The sequence below is a fragment of the Corapipo altera genome, unplaced genomic scaffold, assembly GCF_003945725.1.
Source record: "Corapipo altera isolate COAL_440 unplaced genomic scaffold, ASM394572v1 0, whole genome shotgun sequence".
Classification (NCBI taxonomy): Eukaryota; Metazoa; Chordata; class Aves; order Passeriformes; family Pipridae; genus Corapipo; species Corapipo altera.
Genome location: NW_020884872.1, coordinates 61,033,176 through 61,048,184, shown reverse-complemented (window position 1 = coordinate 61,048,184; position 15,009 = coordinate 61,033,176).

Below are 15,009 nucleotides of genomic sequence, written 5' to 3'. Positions count from 1 at the left end.
GCTTCCTCAAGGGAAGCAGCAGAGGGGGAGGTGTTGGTTTTCTCTCTGGTGACCAGTGATAGTACATGAGGAAATGGATTGAAGCTGTGCCAGGGGAAGTTCAAGTTGGGCATTAAGGAAAGATTTTTCGCTGAGAGGGTGGGTGATCTCTGGAACAGGCTCTGCAGGGATATGGCACCAAGCCTGACAGAGTTCAAGGAGCATCTGAATGGCACTCTTAGTCATATGGTTTAGTTTTAGGTAGTCCTGCAAGGAGCAGGGAGTTAGAGTCAATGATCCCTATGGTGCCTTCAAACTTGACATATTCTATGACTTTATGATTGATTTATGATCAATTCTATGATTCTTTTTAGTTATCTGGACATATTCTCTTGACTATTCAGGAATCTAAAATGAAATTTGTGTTCAATAAATCTGTTGGTTTATCATAATTCTATTATCTTCAGAAACTGACCAAAGCATCACTTTGGTTTCATACGGACAAATTAGTTCTGTTAATAATTCAGCTCTTAAGCAAAGAATGATTTACTCTACATTCCAACAACTTCTAGTTCTTATTCACCTTTCTCACCTCTAATGTATCATTCCTAGAGTGTGTGCACATTTCTAAGAACTCTTGTGAGATTCAACTTTTATACTCACTTTTACTTGACCTCTAGATGCACATAAGAACAGTGAGTTCTTCAAGATTCAGAGGAGAAGGTGTTTTAAATATTACTTGTATATAATAAAGATGATATGTTTCTGAAATATGGCTATTATTTCTTGTGCTATTAACTCAAGCACAAGCAAAAGGATCCCATTTAGCAGCTGGATGCAGATGAGCACAGGTCTGTAGAACAGTATGTTTTTAGTTTCTATCAATGTTGCAATATTGATGCTAATTCTGTTACTATTCATACTGATTAGGATACTACTTCATGTCTTTGCTCAATAATTCTGATAGGTTAAATTGTGTGGTACTGCTCATCATTTGTAAATCACAGTTGAATTAAATATATACACTCATACACATTCATAAAGTCATCTACATTCTACATTATTTCATGAATTTAGTGGAAAATTATTTTCTTAATGTCAATGCTAAGATGATATTTTGATTTGCTGATGCGCATCTATGATTTTTTAAGTTGTTCACTTAGCTTATATGCTTTACTGGATTAGATGCAATGTTTCAAATGAGCAAACATGTTTTAAAAGTCTTCAAAAACAGAATTTGGAAGTGTAAATTCAAGCTCCTCTTTAAACAGACTTTTAATCAAATAGAATAAGACTTTTTAACAAGCTCAGTTGTCATTGAAAAGATATTGATGCAAACTAGTTGAATAACTAGGACATTTTTGCCAATCAACTTTTTAAGAATATTTTTTACTTTTAATCTCCTGACTGCAAAGTATAGCTGATGGGCTTTTGTCATGTTTTATGTATAAAGTTGATATATATCAATTATTTCAGAAGCAAATGTATTGTATGGTAAGCTGATTGCCAAGTCTTGCTTGCCTTGCCAGAAGGAAAAAAAAAACACAAGGAAAAAAGGTCCCAAAACACAGAAAAAGAACTCTCAGCTTTAAAGTTGGTTGAGTCTTTAAGAAACTATTAAGAGTATACAAGGGAAAACATCCATTCAAAAATATGGTAATTAGTTTACTTTCATCTTGGGAAGAAGACAGAAATTAACTTCAGAATCCAGAAATCTAAACTTCCAATATTGGACATTAAAAAAAGGATTAGTAAACAAAAGAACTATGTGTGTGTTATGAACACAACCACCTAAGCATGCTAACCATGTAACAGAGGTTGTGCAAATAGGCTAATCCCCTAACTGACCCTTGAGTCAATGGAGAAAGGTAGACCTTTACAGACAATAGCCCAGATTCCAGATGTGCTGAATTGCTGGTGGCTCTTCTCCCTCTGTGATAGCTATATGTGCAATACAAATATGACTGATTGTGCACATATAATTCAGACATTATTCATGCCAGTAGGAATCTTAGTCTATATTAAATATCTGGTTACTGTATGTAAGTATGTAACACAATTGCCATTTTTGCAGTATTCATCAACAGTGTGGTTGCAAGCCCTGCCACACCAACCAGCTTCAACAATTTCCAATTGCTGAAATGCAGGAAGAAATAAAAGTGTTTTGTTATTTTATAGCATCTTTAGCTCTCTGTGCTGACAATAAAGAGCTAGTTTGTTTTTTTAAGATGAAATCTGGTCTGGAATAGTGATATGTTTTCCTTAGTTAGTATATAGTGAAACTGTCAAAGGAAAGACAGCTGATGTCAGAAAGGTTCATATTTATTCATTTTTAAATTGAAGTTGGCTGTGTTTGCTCTCATTACTGCTGTCATAAATGGTCAAGGACATCTAGGCATGTGTTTTCATAAATTATGTGATCATTCCAATACAACAATTCTGAATATTGAGTCCTATAGCTCCATTATGGTTTCTAATGTGCTCCTGATGCAGCACTATTAAGGAACCTGAAACCTACTTATCTCTTTTAAAAAAGCAATTACTATGACAATTCAAAGCATCTCAATATCACTTCTGGAAACTCAAATTTCAAAATCACATTGTATGGTCAGCCAATCCATTGTGATAGGGGACAGTGTAGTGGAGGTGAATGAGAATTGCTCAAGCCTTCGGGAACACCTTTAATTATCAATACTGAAACAGTTTCATTTTAAACAGCAAGGACAGAGAGAAGCGAAAGTGAAAAATCCTTTATCTAATCTTTATCAATTTTAAACAGGCATCTAAGACCACACATTATTTGATTCGTTCATTACAATGATTTTTCTCTTTGCTACACTCAGTGTCTCTGAGTTTTATTTCAATTAAAATATAAAGACACACATCAAATTATTTCTGCTTACAAAGACAAGACCACCTAGTGTTTTCTGTATGTTTAATTCACTCTCTCCTGCCATAAATGCTTGAGGCTTTGATTAGCTTTATCTTACTTGAAAGAGGCACCCTATGTAGAAGGAGACAGAGTGATAAGCTTTCCTGTTGTCTCTGCAATTCTGAAGGAAGCTTGCTCTATTCTGATCACTGAGCTACCTGGTAAATACATTTTAGAAATCAAACAGGCCCTTATTCTTGGTTACAACTTAGCCAATGTCAAACACCAAAGCAAAATTTGATGAATCTTCCGTTGACTGATGTGCTGAGCTAAACATACTTTCTAAGGTAAGGACAGCAATGTCCTTCTTTTAATCCTTTAAATAAAGAATCATTTTATCTCCTAATACTTTTTGCTTCCATTTCTGTTATTTGTGTGTATGTGCCGATATTCATACCAGCTTAATTATTTTAAATTTATTTAGAAGACTTTCATAAACTTGATAAGCTCATCTTTTTCTTTTTTGCACAGGCATTTAAAGATGAAAGGGAAAAGGCTTGAGCCTGAAAAAGAGAAGGAATGCTGAAGGAAAAAGTAAATTTATAATTTTGAGAAGCCTTGGGTTGGGGGTAATATTTATACTGTACTGTATGAATACACTTTGCCAGGGCTAGGTATCAGCTGCGTAACAATTTATAGTTATGTCAAGGTTGCCTCCAGCATGTGGAACAACTCTCTTTTTTTCAAGTATGTATAGACATTTAAGGAAAAAGTGTTCCTTTCAAATTGTAGATTATAAAACGGGTTTAAATAAAATACTGATGATCACTAGCCACTTATAAAACACCTTTAACTCAGGAATAAAGCCTATTATAAAAACAAAATGTTTCAGTGTTCACAAAAAAATAAAAAAAAAACACCAAGAAATGGTGTATTGTAAGTACTTATTTTTTCTGGTTTTGCTTACTTCTTAGGTAGTTAAGTATAGATATCATCTATAGGAATAAAAATTTTACATTTGTCATAAATATGTATACATGGCACTGAATATGATGGTAATAAATAATCCTAAGTTGTATGCTTAGAAATAATACCTTATATAGATATCGATGTTATCATACATCAACTTGAAATGTAGCTATAGCCTGTAATTTCTCTTCTCCACAAGATGTTTGTAGATTCCTTGTCTCGAAAAGAAAGTTTCTGTTTTTCTTATGTTTTTAGTTAAAGTTTGCTCCCTCTTTTTCTTTTTTAACCTTCTCTGTAGCATAATAATTAGATAAACATATAGATTTATGCCCATGAAAACTGCTTTTGAATCATATATCTTGCAATTTTCATAGTAGCAGGCATGGACATAGATAGCTTTCCAGAGGATTCTCAAAGGAAAATAAGTTCCTTACAGACATAGGCATGCACCATTAATACTGTTTAAATTATTTAAACAATTGAGAATTAAAACAGAAATAATTTTCCATGTATATTCTATATTGGCTTTCTTTAGCTCTGAAATTTCTTAAGAAAACAAGATTGATAAGTATTTTACCTCACTTGCATCTGGTTACACTATAAAATCAGGAAATTTGTTAAAGGTCACAGATCAGAAAAAACCTAATTCTAGCAAACTGAAAACAGAAGTCATCAGAATTAAATGTAAGAATTTGCCAAATTTTTCATACACAAAATATTTTATCCCAGAACATAGAATATTGAAACTGTCCAACACATGCTGTACTATCTTACACTGCTGGAAATCTTAACCTTCTCTAAAGGACATTTGAAGAGTGGAAACAGAGTATATATAAACAAACTTGCTTGGTCCATGGGAATCTGAGAGTTCAAAACAGCTTCAGATTTTAATTTGCAGCATGTCTAACTCCTAATTAACCTAACTATGAAGCTCAGACAGAAAGTGCGCTGAGATAAAAAAAAACAAAAAAGCAAGCAAGTATGTTTCCAGTATAACAGATAAATAGGTAGCTATTACCTAGGTATTGTTTCTGGACAGTTTACCTCCTTAGAGATCTTAAAATGGGATTGTTTACCAGTAATGACTTTTCCCCGGGTGAGCAATTGTTTTTGTAGACGTATAGTATGTTGAAAGCTCCTATTTGCTTGTAGTCTATATATACTTGTAATTTGCCTGTAAGCTATATAAAGCGTTTGTAGGAAAAAATCTTTCATTTGGAAAGATTTTATTCTGGTTTTGGCTTTTCCATCTGCATTGTTTTCTTTAAGCATTTAAGTTAACATTAAAGTTCATTAGGATGCTTAAGCTTAGTTGCGTAAGGGATATAAGGAGTAGGCCAGATAGCTTGCTAAAATTGCAGCTCAGCTGGAGATTTTATTTCAGGACATTTCAGAAAAGTAATGTCTGTCTTGCAAGTTTAAACAAAACAAGGTACCATTTTTTCAAAGTCTTTGGTGCTTTAAGGATAAAACAGCCAACAAAGCTTTCTACCTCCCCAGAAGTCATACCCTGTATCATCTAACAACAGAAAGAAGTGAAAAAAGGTACTGGTCTGGTGTATCGGCACTGTATGTATTGTATGGTCCTACAACACTGTGCCAGACATTAGAGAGAAGAAACGGAAAGCACGGTTACTGTGCTTCTAGTGCCTCTCAACACAATGACCAAGACTCCCCTTTCCATGAATAGCAAGCTGCACTGAAATATCAATACAAAGTTTGAGGAGAGGGGGACAGGAGTCACATGCTCTGTCACACTGAATCTGTTGGAAGAGGTACATTTGGGAAAGGGGTATTTAAATAGTGTGAATATCTGTGAAAGAGCTAGAAATGAATACTGACAAACAAATAAGACATTGAATTTGACTATCGATATGCTATTCACAAAGCAGTACTTAAGGTTAAGTTTTGCGTTAAAAAAGGGTTTCTATCTTTTCATAAATTACAGAGATCCCAACAAATTAAGATCACTTCTTATTACATATGACATTTTTATTGGTGATGAAAATGTGCAGATAAAGTTACATTTAAAAAATAAGTCCTTAAAAACAGTCTAGTATCAGAAAGTTCATTTGTCCTCACAGTTTTTTGAGAAAAATTAAATACAAAACTTTTGAATTTCCCATTTAAGTAGATTATGAGAAGTTAAAAAGATTTTTTTCCTATTCTGCATACATACAAGTTGTCTTGTACTCAAGCAACTAAAGCTGCTTCCAAAAAATGTGTAGTCAATGAATACAACAGAGAGAGAAGGTGAAAAATATGTAATGTAATGGGTTTCAAATCTGTTATCATAAATTTCAGTTCACCAAAACAGAAGTGTTGTGTCTTGGTTGATTGGTTGGTTTATTGCTTTGTTTTGTTTTGTTTAACTTTAGTCTAGAGACTGGACATAATCTATTAATGTGAATGTTACTTTAATATTTTTAAACATTTGATTTTTTTCAGTTGCATAATTTAAAGTCTTAAAATTCCCTTATTATAGGATGCATTAGTTCTGAAAGTCGATTTAAATACTACTGTATTTAAAATGGATATTTAAATCTTAAAATAATGTTAGTGTCTAAGCTTAAAGCTGTAAGCTGTCGACACAGACTACCTTTGCCGTGATTGAAGAAAGCCATTAAACTTTGCCTCATTTATTGACTTAAGCATAGGCCTAAAGACAATTATGTACTTAAAAGCTGCTTCTCAAATAGATCTGATTTCCTGAATGCCGAATTTAATTCTAAGACATATTGTGTTGAATGGATCATTGACAATTAATACAATCACACTCTGTATCAAACAAAAAAATAATTAAGGACCATGTGTTCTTGAATTAAAAAGAGATCCCTGGATCCTTGCAATCCAGTGATGGATTCAAATAGAGAGAGGGGATGATGGATTCAAATAGAGAGAAGGAGATAAAAAATGTCCAAATCAGAGGGAAATCTGCAGTTTTCTTTTTTTATTTTCCGAAATATGGAATCTATTTTTTTTTTTGAAGGTAATGGATATTGCCCTTTTCCAAAATTGATTAGTCTCTGACAAAGATTTATAGTTCCTCTCCTCTTACCTACATTAACACCTATTCCCAATCTCATACCAATAAAGGTGTTCTGGAGAAATTTAAACTGCTCAGCCTGCTTGTGTGGCTCATAAAACCCCGGTCTCTCATGTAAAAAGATGCATACTTCCACACTCTGAATGGTTATATTACACAGCTCCTCACCCCTGCTCCATGCCCTGGTGACAGCCGCACTAAAATACTGGTGGGGTCAGTGCTGCCCTGTACTCCATCTTTGGTGCCAGGATTAAACTGAGCCTGCAATGATCACACATCATCACAGCGTCTGCTTAGATGATTCATTGCACCAATACATCACCACAGGGTTGTCAGTCAGAAGATGGCACAAGCTTGGATAAACAGATCCAAGAGCAGGTTCAATTTAATTACAGGACAGAAGGTGCCTTGATGTTCCTTGGAGACAAAACACTTGTGCCAAGAATTAATATGCTCTGCATTGCTGTGCAGTGGTCTGACAAATATGTTGAAGCATCTGAAGAGAGTTCACACAGACTTTGTCAAGAGAGTGATTCTAAAACAAAGATGAAAAGTGAAAATCCTAATACCTACTTCATAAAAAAACACCCACAGATTCTAACCATAATCTGCATTTCAGTACTTCAAAGAAGCTTTACAGGGACACTGTCAAATCATATTTGGCTTATAATGTAAGCTATATAAAAATGAGTTGCTATTGGAGTTTTATTATCTTTTTTAAGGACAAACATTCTTTTTGTACAAAGTTACACCAAGTAGCTAACCAAGGAGATCACTGCTAGTTGAGGGAGTTGAGTTACCACAGGAAAAAACATTAAAAAATGTGTACTCCAATCCTTTTAAGATTTCATTTGCTTTATGAGACACTACCATATTTATGTGCATATTTAATTTCTTGTTTTGTTCTAAAATTGAACAGATGAAGTCAATTTCACAATTCATTCCTACATAGCTAGTGGTCAAAATAGTCTTTTATTGCAAGGTGTAGTGTTGTTGTTATTTTTCGGAGCTCAGCTACTGCAGTTTGAACACTGCATCTTACCAGTAGTCGTCATGGCTGGGCTTCGCGAACGAAGATTTGGGAAGGGCTCTACCCTCGTTTGTTACAAGTGTTCTGGTGGCTAAAAAGGCCAATGTGAGATAGGCACGTCCAGTTGCAAAAAGCACAGCAGAAAGACTCCTTACCAGTAGTATGAGAGCCTCAAAACACATAATTACCCTTTCCAACAAGGGTAGTGCCTTTCTTTGCAAAACAAAGGCCAGTTTTATGGCAAATTTAACCAGTAACTTTATAAAGTTAAATTTAAAAGTTAGAAGTTAGATATTTGTACTGACAGCACATTACTCTATTGTGAAGCTGTTAAGGAGAAGCCAGAACTTTTGGCTTCTGGGTTACATCAGATTTTGGAGATAAAGGTTTGGCCTTCTGTTACAAGTGTTCTGCTGTTGTATTTGAAAAAAGGGGAGCTGAAATTTTAATACTTTTATTTTTATGCATAAAAATACATAGGGAAAAGGCTAAACTGTTGGGATTATCAAATCAGAGGAATATTCTTTATCAGAGGATTATCAGCGAAGGAGTTTTAGATGTTTCTATTTTATCACCCTAACTATCAAAGTTCTTAGGAATCAAATAAAACACATCATTCTGGGATCTGTGCAAGCAGAATAAAAGGTCTGGTACATATACAATCCAGACAAGACAGCTAAAAAAAGAAAAAAGAGGACAGAGACAAGCACAGAACCATCAAAATCAACTCTACTGTGTTTTCTTGTGAGTGTTTGGAAGTTTTTTGTTTTACTTTGTTTTGTTCTATGTCTGGTGTTTTTATTTCCTGATTTGCTATTTTTCACTTCTTAGTAGAGATCATGTTAGTAGGAAGATAACGGGATGAAAATAATAAATACAGAGATGTTAGAGATTTGGGGTCATGTCCGAACACTCTGGGCTGCAGGGAATGTACCACACAGCCAGTTACTTCAGACACAGGATATTCTCTATATAATCTGCAAGAAAAAAATACAACTGAGATCAACCTCCCCCCAAAAAAATCTGTTGAGAGATGAACTCTGTTCTCTGCCCCTTAAAATCTTTCTGCAACAGCTGTCCTGGTTTAAGTTTTCCTTGTTTATCCCTGTAATTCATTTCTTGAGCATTGCAGGGCTTAAGGAGATCTGAAGTAGAGGGGAGGAGAGACTGCCCTAGAGATCCTGGTTGCTCCTGGAGCTTCCTTAGTTAGTGAAATAATGCACACAACACAAAGGAATATTTTTTCCTACAAAAACAACTATTTAGAGGTGTACTTCAGCATAATTATACCTGTAGCATTGTGTCTGTTACTGTATAATGCGTGCTAAACCCCTTTCCCTGTGCGAATAAGCTGGATGTGTTGATTTAAAACCACAATCTAAATTATACTAAAAATATTGTCCTGTGTAGGGTAAAGTTGTTATTAACAGTGAAAACTTGTCTTATTAAAATTCAATATCAAAATTCAAAATCCTCTTGAGAACAAGGGACATTAGACTAGGGGTTAAGAGTCTGTCTCTGAGAAGTCCTACAGGTGCATTGTCTGCAGCCTTGTCATGGGATCACCGAAATCACGGTTCTTCTTGGAGCACACCACTGATCTCATCTAACTTTTACAGTTGGGTCTCTGTAGAGAGCAAGGCATGCAGAAAGCAAGAGGGGAGGGACTTGGGCACAGCTTGCAACAGGTTGAAAACATATTGGGCATGTCCATCCAGACCTGTTTGTTTGGAGGTACCCTTAGGTCATCCAACTTAGACACAGTAGAAGTAAACCAGGTATGGAGACAAATGGGCCAGATCATATACTGGACTAAGGGCTTTTTTGCAGTTATTGTTTCAAGCTGTTGGCAATATACGAAAGTCATTGCTGTACTGGTTTATACTCAATTGATGTTCTCATGGTTATCTTCATTACCATCTGTGCTAGAAGTACTGTTTTTTTAATGAAAGCTTAATATTTCCATTATCTAAATGGAAAGCAATAGAATTGATAGAGAAATTTAGGCAGAAAAAACCCAGAAAAATTAAATTGAAAATTGCCTTAATTTTGGAATAATCTAAAGCGTGATTCTTAAACATATTTTTCCTCTTTTTTCTTCTACCTCCCTCCATGTTTGATAAACTAAACAAGATGGTGAAGCTCCTACTACTTTATGCTTATGGTTTTTTCTCTCTGGATATTTTTACTGTTTGACTGTAAGGATTTCTGGCACACTGTATTGCTCATATCGTATAGTTTGCTTTAACTAATGGAGACGTTTTGTGTGCTAAGACTCTGCTTCTGTGTTGCTGTCTGTTAGTCTAAAGCTCAAACATACCAGGAGAAGGAAATACATTATAATTGTATAACTTTCTTGATTTTCTTCTTTTTGTTGTATATATTTTGTTTTCCTGAAGGCTGGGGGAGGAGAGGAAGGGCACAAAAACATGAATACTGGCATGGTTCCTGATTTGTTTGTATTCAGGTCAGTAGACAGTGGCAGAACTGCTTCTGAATGTTTCTCTCCTACTGTTGTACCCTACCCAGCCCTGTGACAGGAACATCAAAAAAATTTGGTTTGTGTTTCTGTTTTAAAATATCTGTCAGAGTCCTACTCTGTTTTCATCCTGAAGCACTGAGAAGCTAGAAAAACAACTAAATATATAAGAAAACTTTTCCAAAACAAAAATTCTACACTATTTGAAGAATAATTGCAAGTAGCCATTTAGTTAACCAGTATATTCAGAGAAAGCTAACACTCAAATTCCATTAAATATTCCATATCAGACTATGGTTTATCTAGATATACACGGTCACAGAGCACAATCATTTTGTACTACCACACTCCTTGCTTCGTATGGCCTTGGGCTTACTTCAAAATATCTGATCCAAGTTCTGCATCAGAAATGCAAAACTAATGCAGCTGCTTTTTTTTTTTTTTTGCTTTTTTTTTTCAGAAAAAGTGAATTACACAAACTGGAAGAAATTAAGATCTGCTTGTACAGCTGAGAATTTCTCAGTAAAATAATTTGGCACATACTAAACCTCTGAGAGATACCTGGCACGGTCTACATATTTCACTTGTCATTTATTTTTGTTTCTGGGTTTTTTTTTCATTTTATAGACACTATTGTAAAAGCAGTTTATCAACAGGTTGTCAAGATTAAAAGTTCCAGCCTTGAGAACAGTCCAATTTTCATCATATCAGGCATATCATTCTGTCTCATACATTACTTAGTTGAAGGAGAGACTAGAAACTAGGAAAATCTGAAAGCATATAATGGAAATTATCAGTAAACAGATGAAATATATTGCTTTAATGGAGTCTATGGGGTTACTCTGACAGCCTTTCCCTAAAATGTTATGAGCCACCTGGAACTTGGGGGAATTCAGAGAAAGGATAATAACAACACTTTGTAGTTTTTAGTGCCTTTCAAATAAGGGTCTCCAAACGCTTCACAAATGTTAATCAAATGTCATAACGGTGCTGTGAGGTATTATTCTATTATTATTATTCAAAACCAACAAAAGATCCTTTTAAAACAAAAGCAAACTAATGTTTCAATGTATCTGAGTGCAATTCAATTAAGCAGTCTCACTTGGTGTATATAGTTTTAGCAGTAACTTTCTCATATTGTAGTGAATAAGGAAGGCACTGGGTCAGTGCTGCACCAGGAATCACTGCCAACCCATATATACTGTGTACTTTCCTGAGATGTAATCTAATATCTTCTTGTGATACTTGTAAATCATCCATAACTCCGGATCCCAGGATTTTGTCTTGCTACCCTGATTTGAAAAACAGAGAACAGCACCTTTGCTTTCAACCAAATCTTTGAAAATCTTTGCCTCGACTTCTCCAGTTTTGAAGTAGATCAGAGATCCACAAGGAGAGAGGAGAAACAGGACCATTTATATATGCAAAACAGTTTGTTCAGGAAACAAAAAAAGACCAGGAACTGAAGATTTAATAAAAAGAGTATTTCATGTCATGGTTAAATAGCTATCTATAGAAGGCTAATGATGGAGTGTTTTAATGTATGACTATGCATGTTTTATCATATAGCCAGTGAACCTAAAACTCTTTTTATGAGTAAGTATTCTTTAACTGTCCAATGCAAATAATTACTCGGCTCTGGATGATGTATGCACTATAGCAGTTAATATAAGTTGATTTCATTACATATCAGAAGATGGATTCAAGTGAAAAATTATTTATAACAATAAAGGATGTATTAAATGCCTGACTGCTTAATTTGTATCTAACTGTGGGGTTTATGTTGTTTTTATTATTACATCTTGCTTCATCTTATAACTGAGTTACTCAGTTAAAACATTCATAAATATGTCTCAGAATGTAAATTTATTACTACAAACAGTTTCAAGAAAGCTTAGCAGTCATATCATGTAAACATCTATCTTATAATTAAAACTCAATTAATATATTTGCAACAAACATTTGCTGCTTAGGATGTATACAAATATTGCTTAATGGAATCTAAATTTAAACCCTATTAGAAACACTTTAAATTTGATCACAAATTTTTATCTCCACTTTACATTTTAAACATAAAAAGAAACTCAAGATGCCATAATATCTTAATCACAGAAGATTTTTATCTTGTTGAGATCAATCTTTAATAAACTATGTTATGCTGGCAGTCTGCACACAAGGGCAAAAAGAGTTTTTGCAGAAAAAAACCCAAACAAATCCACATACCCAAAAAATGTGTAATTGCTGTGCTTTTAAAACACAGTCTCATTTCCCTCACTTGTGTAGGCAAACATCAAATTTAGCTAGATAGGCAGATTCTATCACCCACTGAAAGCCTCAGAAAATCCAAGCAGTCATGCCTCTGAAATCAGGATTTAGCTGTGTAAAAGCAGCAGGATTGGGCTCAGGACTAATCTGTGGTGCTGTCAGTCTGAACTGCATCCCTGGTGGACTTGCACATTTAGAAGTTGATGGTGATGGTGACATTACTGAAAGGCAGAAGAAAGTATAAAACATCTGCTGGCTAAGAGAGTAAAACAAAACTGATATGTGCCCCAGAAGGGTTGTAAAGAGAAATGGGGTTAACATCTATAGCAAATGCAAGAGGAAATATTTCTCTCAAAAACTAAACAAGGTGAAAGCCTGATTCCAGCACTCTGCATTAACATCAGGGATAAGAAAACACAACAGAAAACAGGTTTTGTTGATGGTGGGGGGTTGGGGTAACAGGGAAAGGAAAAAAAAACACAACCCCCACACAAACCCCCAAATTAAACAAGTGTAACAGACTTAAATTTCAAAAGCTGCTTTTCAAGAGATAGATTCCTTCTAGCCAGAAGGAGAGGCAGGATGATCTTTATCTTCCCATTTCTCCACTCTTCAGCCTGACATTATTGGGATGGGAAGGTTCATGCAGTAGGAGATAAGAAAATAATACGAAGTGGGTAGAGCTCATATGTGCATTGAAAAAGTACCTATATACCTATAAGTATTGTGTGAAAGATCTTGCAGGACCTGGCAGTCCTGATTGCCAGGTTTTCCAAACCTGTCCAAGCAAACTGAGCACACATAGTATGTTCCAGAGAGTAAATTCAAGATTGTAGTTACCATAAACTTTATTAGACTTGCTACATACATGCACATTGTGTTAAATAGCTGTACCTGAGAGTAGTCACTTTGCTGACTTTCAGAAAAAAGATAAGAAAATCTACAACATGTCATTTGATCTGGTAATGTGAGAATGCCTGAACTGTAGGCAATGCCTGGAAATCATAATTCTGGTTAATGGTCTTAGGAACCTCTTGCAAATGAAAGTTCAGAGCCTGTTCCTATGGACCTTTGCCTCGTGGTGTCACTGATAAACACACAACTGTATAACCTTCTCTCCCACTGACCCTCAATCTTACAGTGAACAACATGGTTCTGACTGGTCCTCGCTGTGTTAAATGGCATGTTTTGGGCCACTAACATATCTGAACAAGTAGATGATGAAGGATGCTCCTGAACTGTTGCCTTATTTTCCTACAGTCTCACTTGTCTATATGCATGACTGCCCTCTTTCTGTCTTCAGGTTCCCTGCAGAAACACAGGTATAGCTGGAAAGACAGAAGAATAGTAGAAGAGAAACTTCTGATTCAAGTACTTCCCTTGTTTTAAACCCTTTGTTTTCTTAGGTGTATGAGAAGGGTTAGAAGCATCTGGCAAATATAAAAGAGACAAATGTCATGCTTTAGAAATGGTATTCTCCAATTTAGTATTCCCACTAAAACCACTTCGCCACTCTCTTCTCCTCCCCCTTAAATTGAAAACACAAAAGGCAAAGAACATGGGTTGAGATAAGAACAATTTTCTGGAAATAGCAATGAGATAAGAAAATTAATAGCAACAATATTAATAACAAAAGGCATAAGACAAAGAAATTATTTACATGGAAATTCACAACAATACTGACCATGTCTCCCTCCACATTTTCTCTTCCCAGAAGGAACACCTTCCTCAGAAGCCAGAGAGAGAGTCTCTTTCCCCTGCCCTGATAATCATATTGAATAACATTATTACACATTTATTACATTCCTTTACCACTCTTACTCTTTTAATGGAGCAGCATAAAGTTGCTGTGGGTACAAAGAGAAGCTGTGAGGAGGAAGAGGAGGCAGTGTCAGCAACATTAGGTGTTTAATGCATGTACTTGCTGCCTGGCCCTGAATGCATGATGTTGTTGATGTGTAATCACAACTGGTTGTGAATATAGTTGACAGGCAGCATTGAAAGGAGATGGCACAGAAACAGTGGTGTTGAATAAGTGACCTTGTCTGGACACACTTTGTGTGCATGTGAAGGCAACATCTTCACTCATTTCAGTAGACTTATTAATATCCTTCTTGCTGAGTTGAAAATCAGAGTAATGAGGTGTAGTAGTCCTCATACCAACAGTCAGAAGGCTTTGCTTGATAGGTCCTATTGGTTTTAAAACTCAGGAAGCTGTGAGTTGTAACATTAGAGCAACTTACACCACTTCCATGAGCAAAGTCAAGACTCTGTCACAGATGGAGTGATGCACTTCACTTGTAAAACAGAAGTAGCAGTATGTTTATTGATACAGAACTATGATTTGACTAAGTTTGCAAGTAAATATG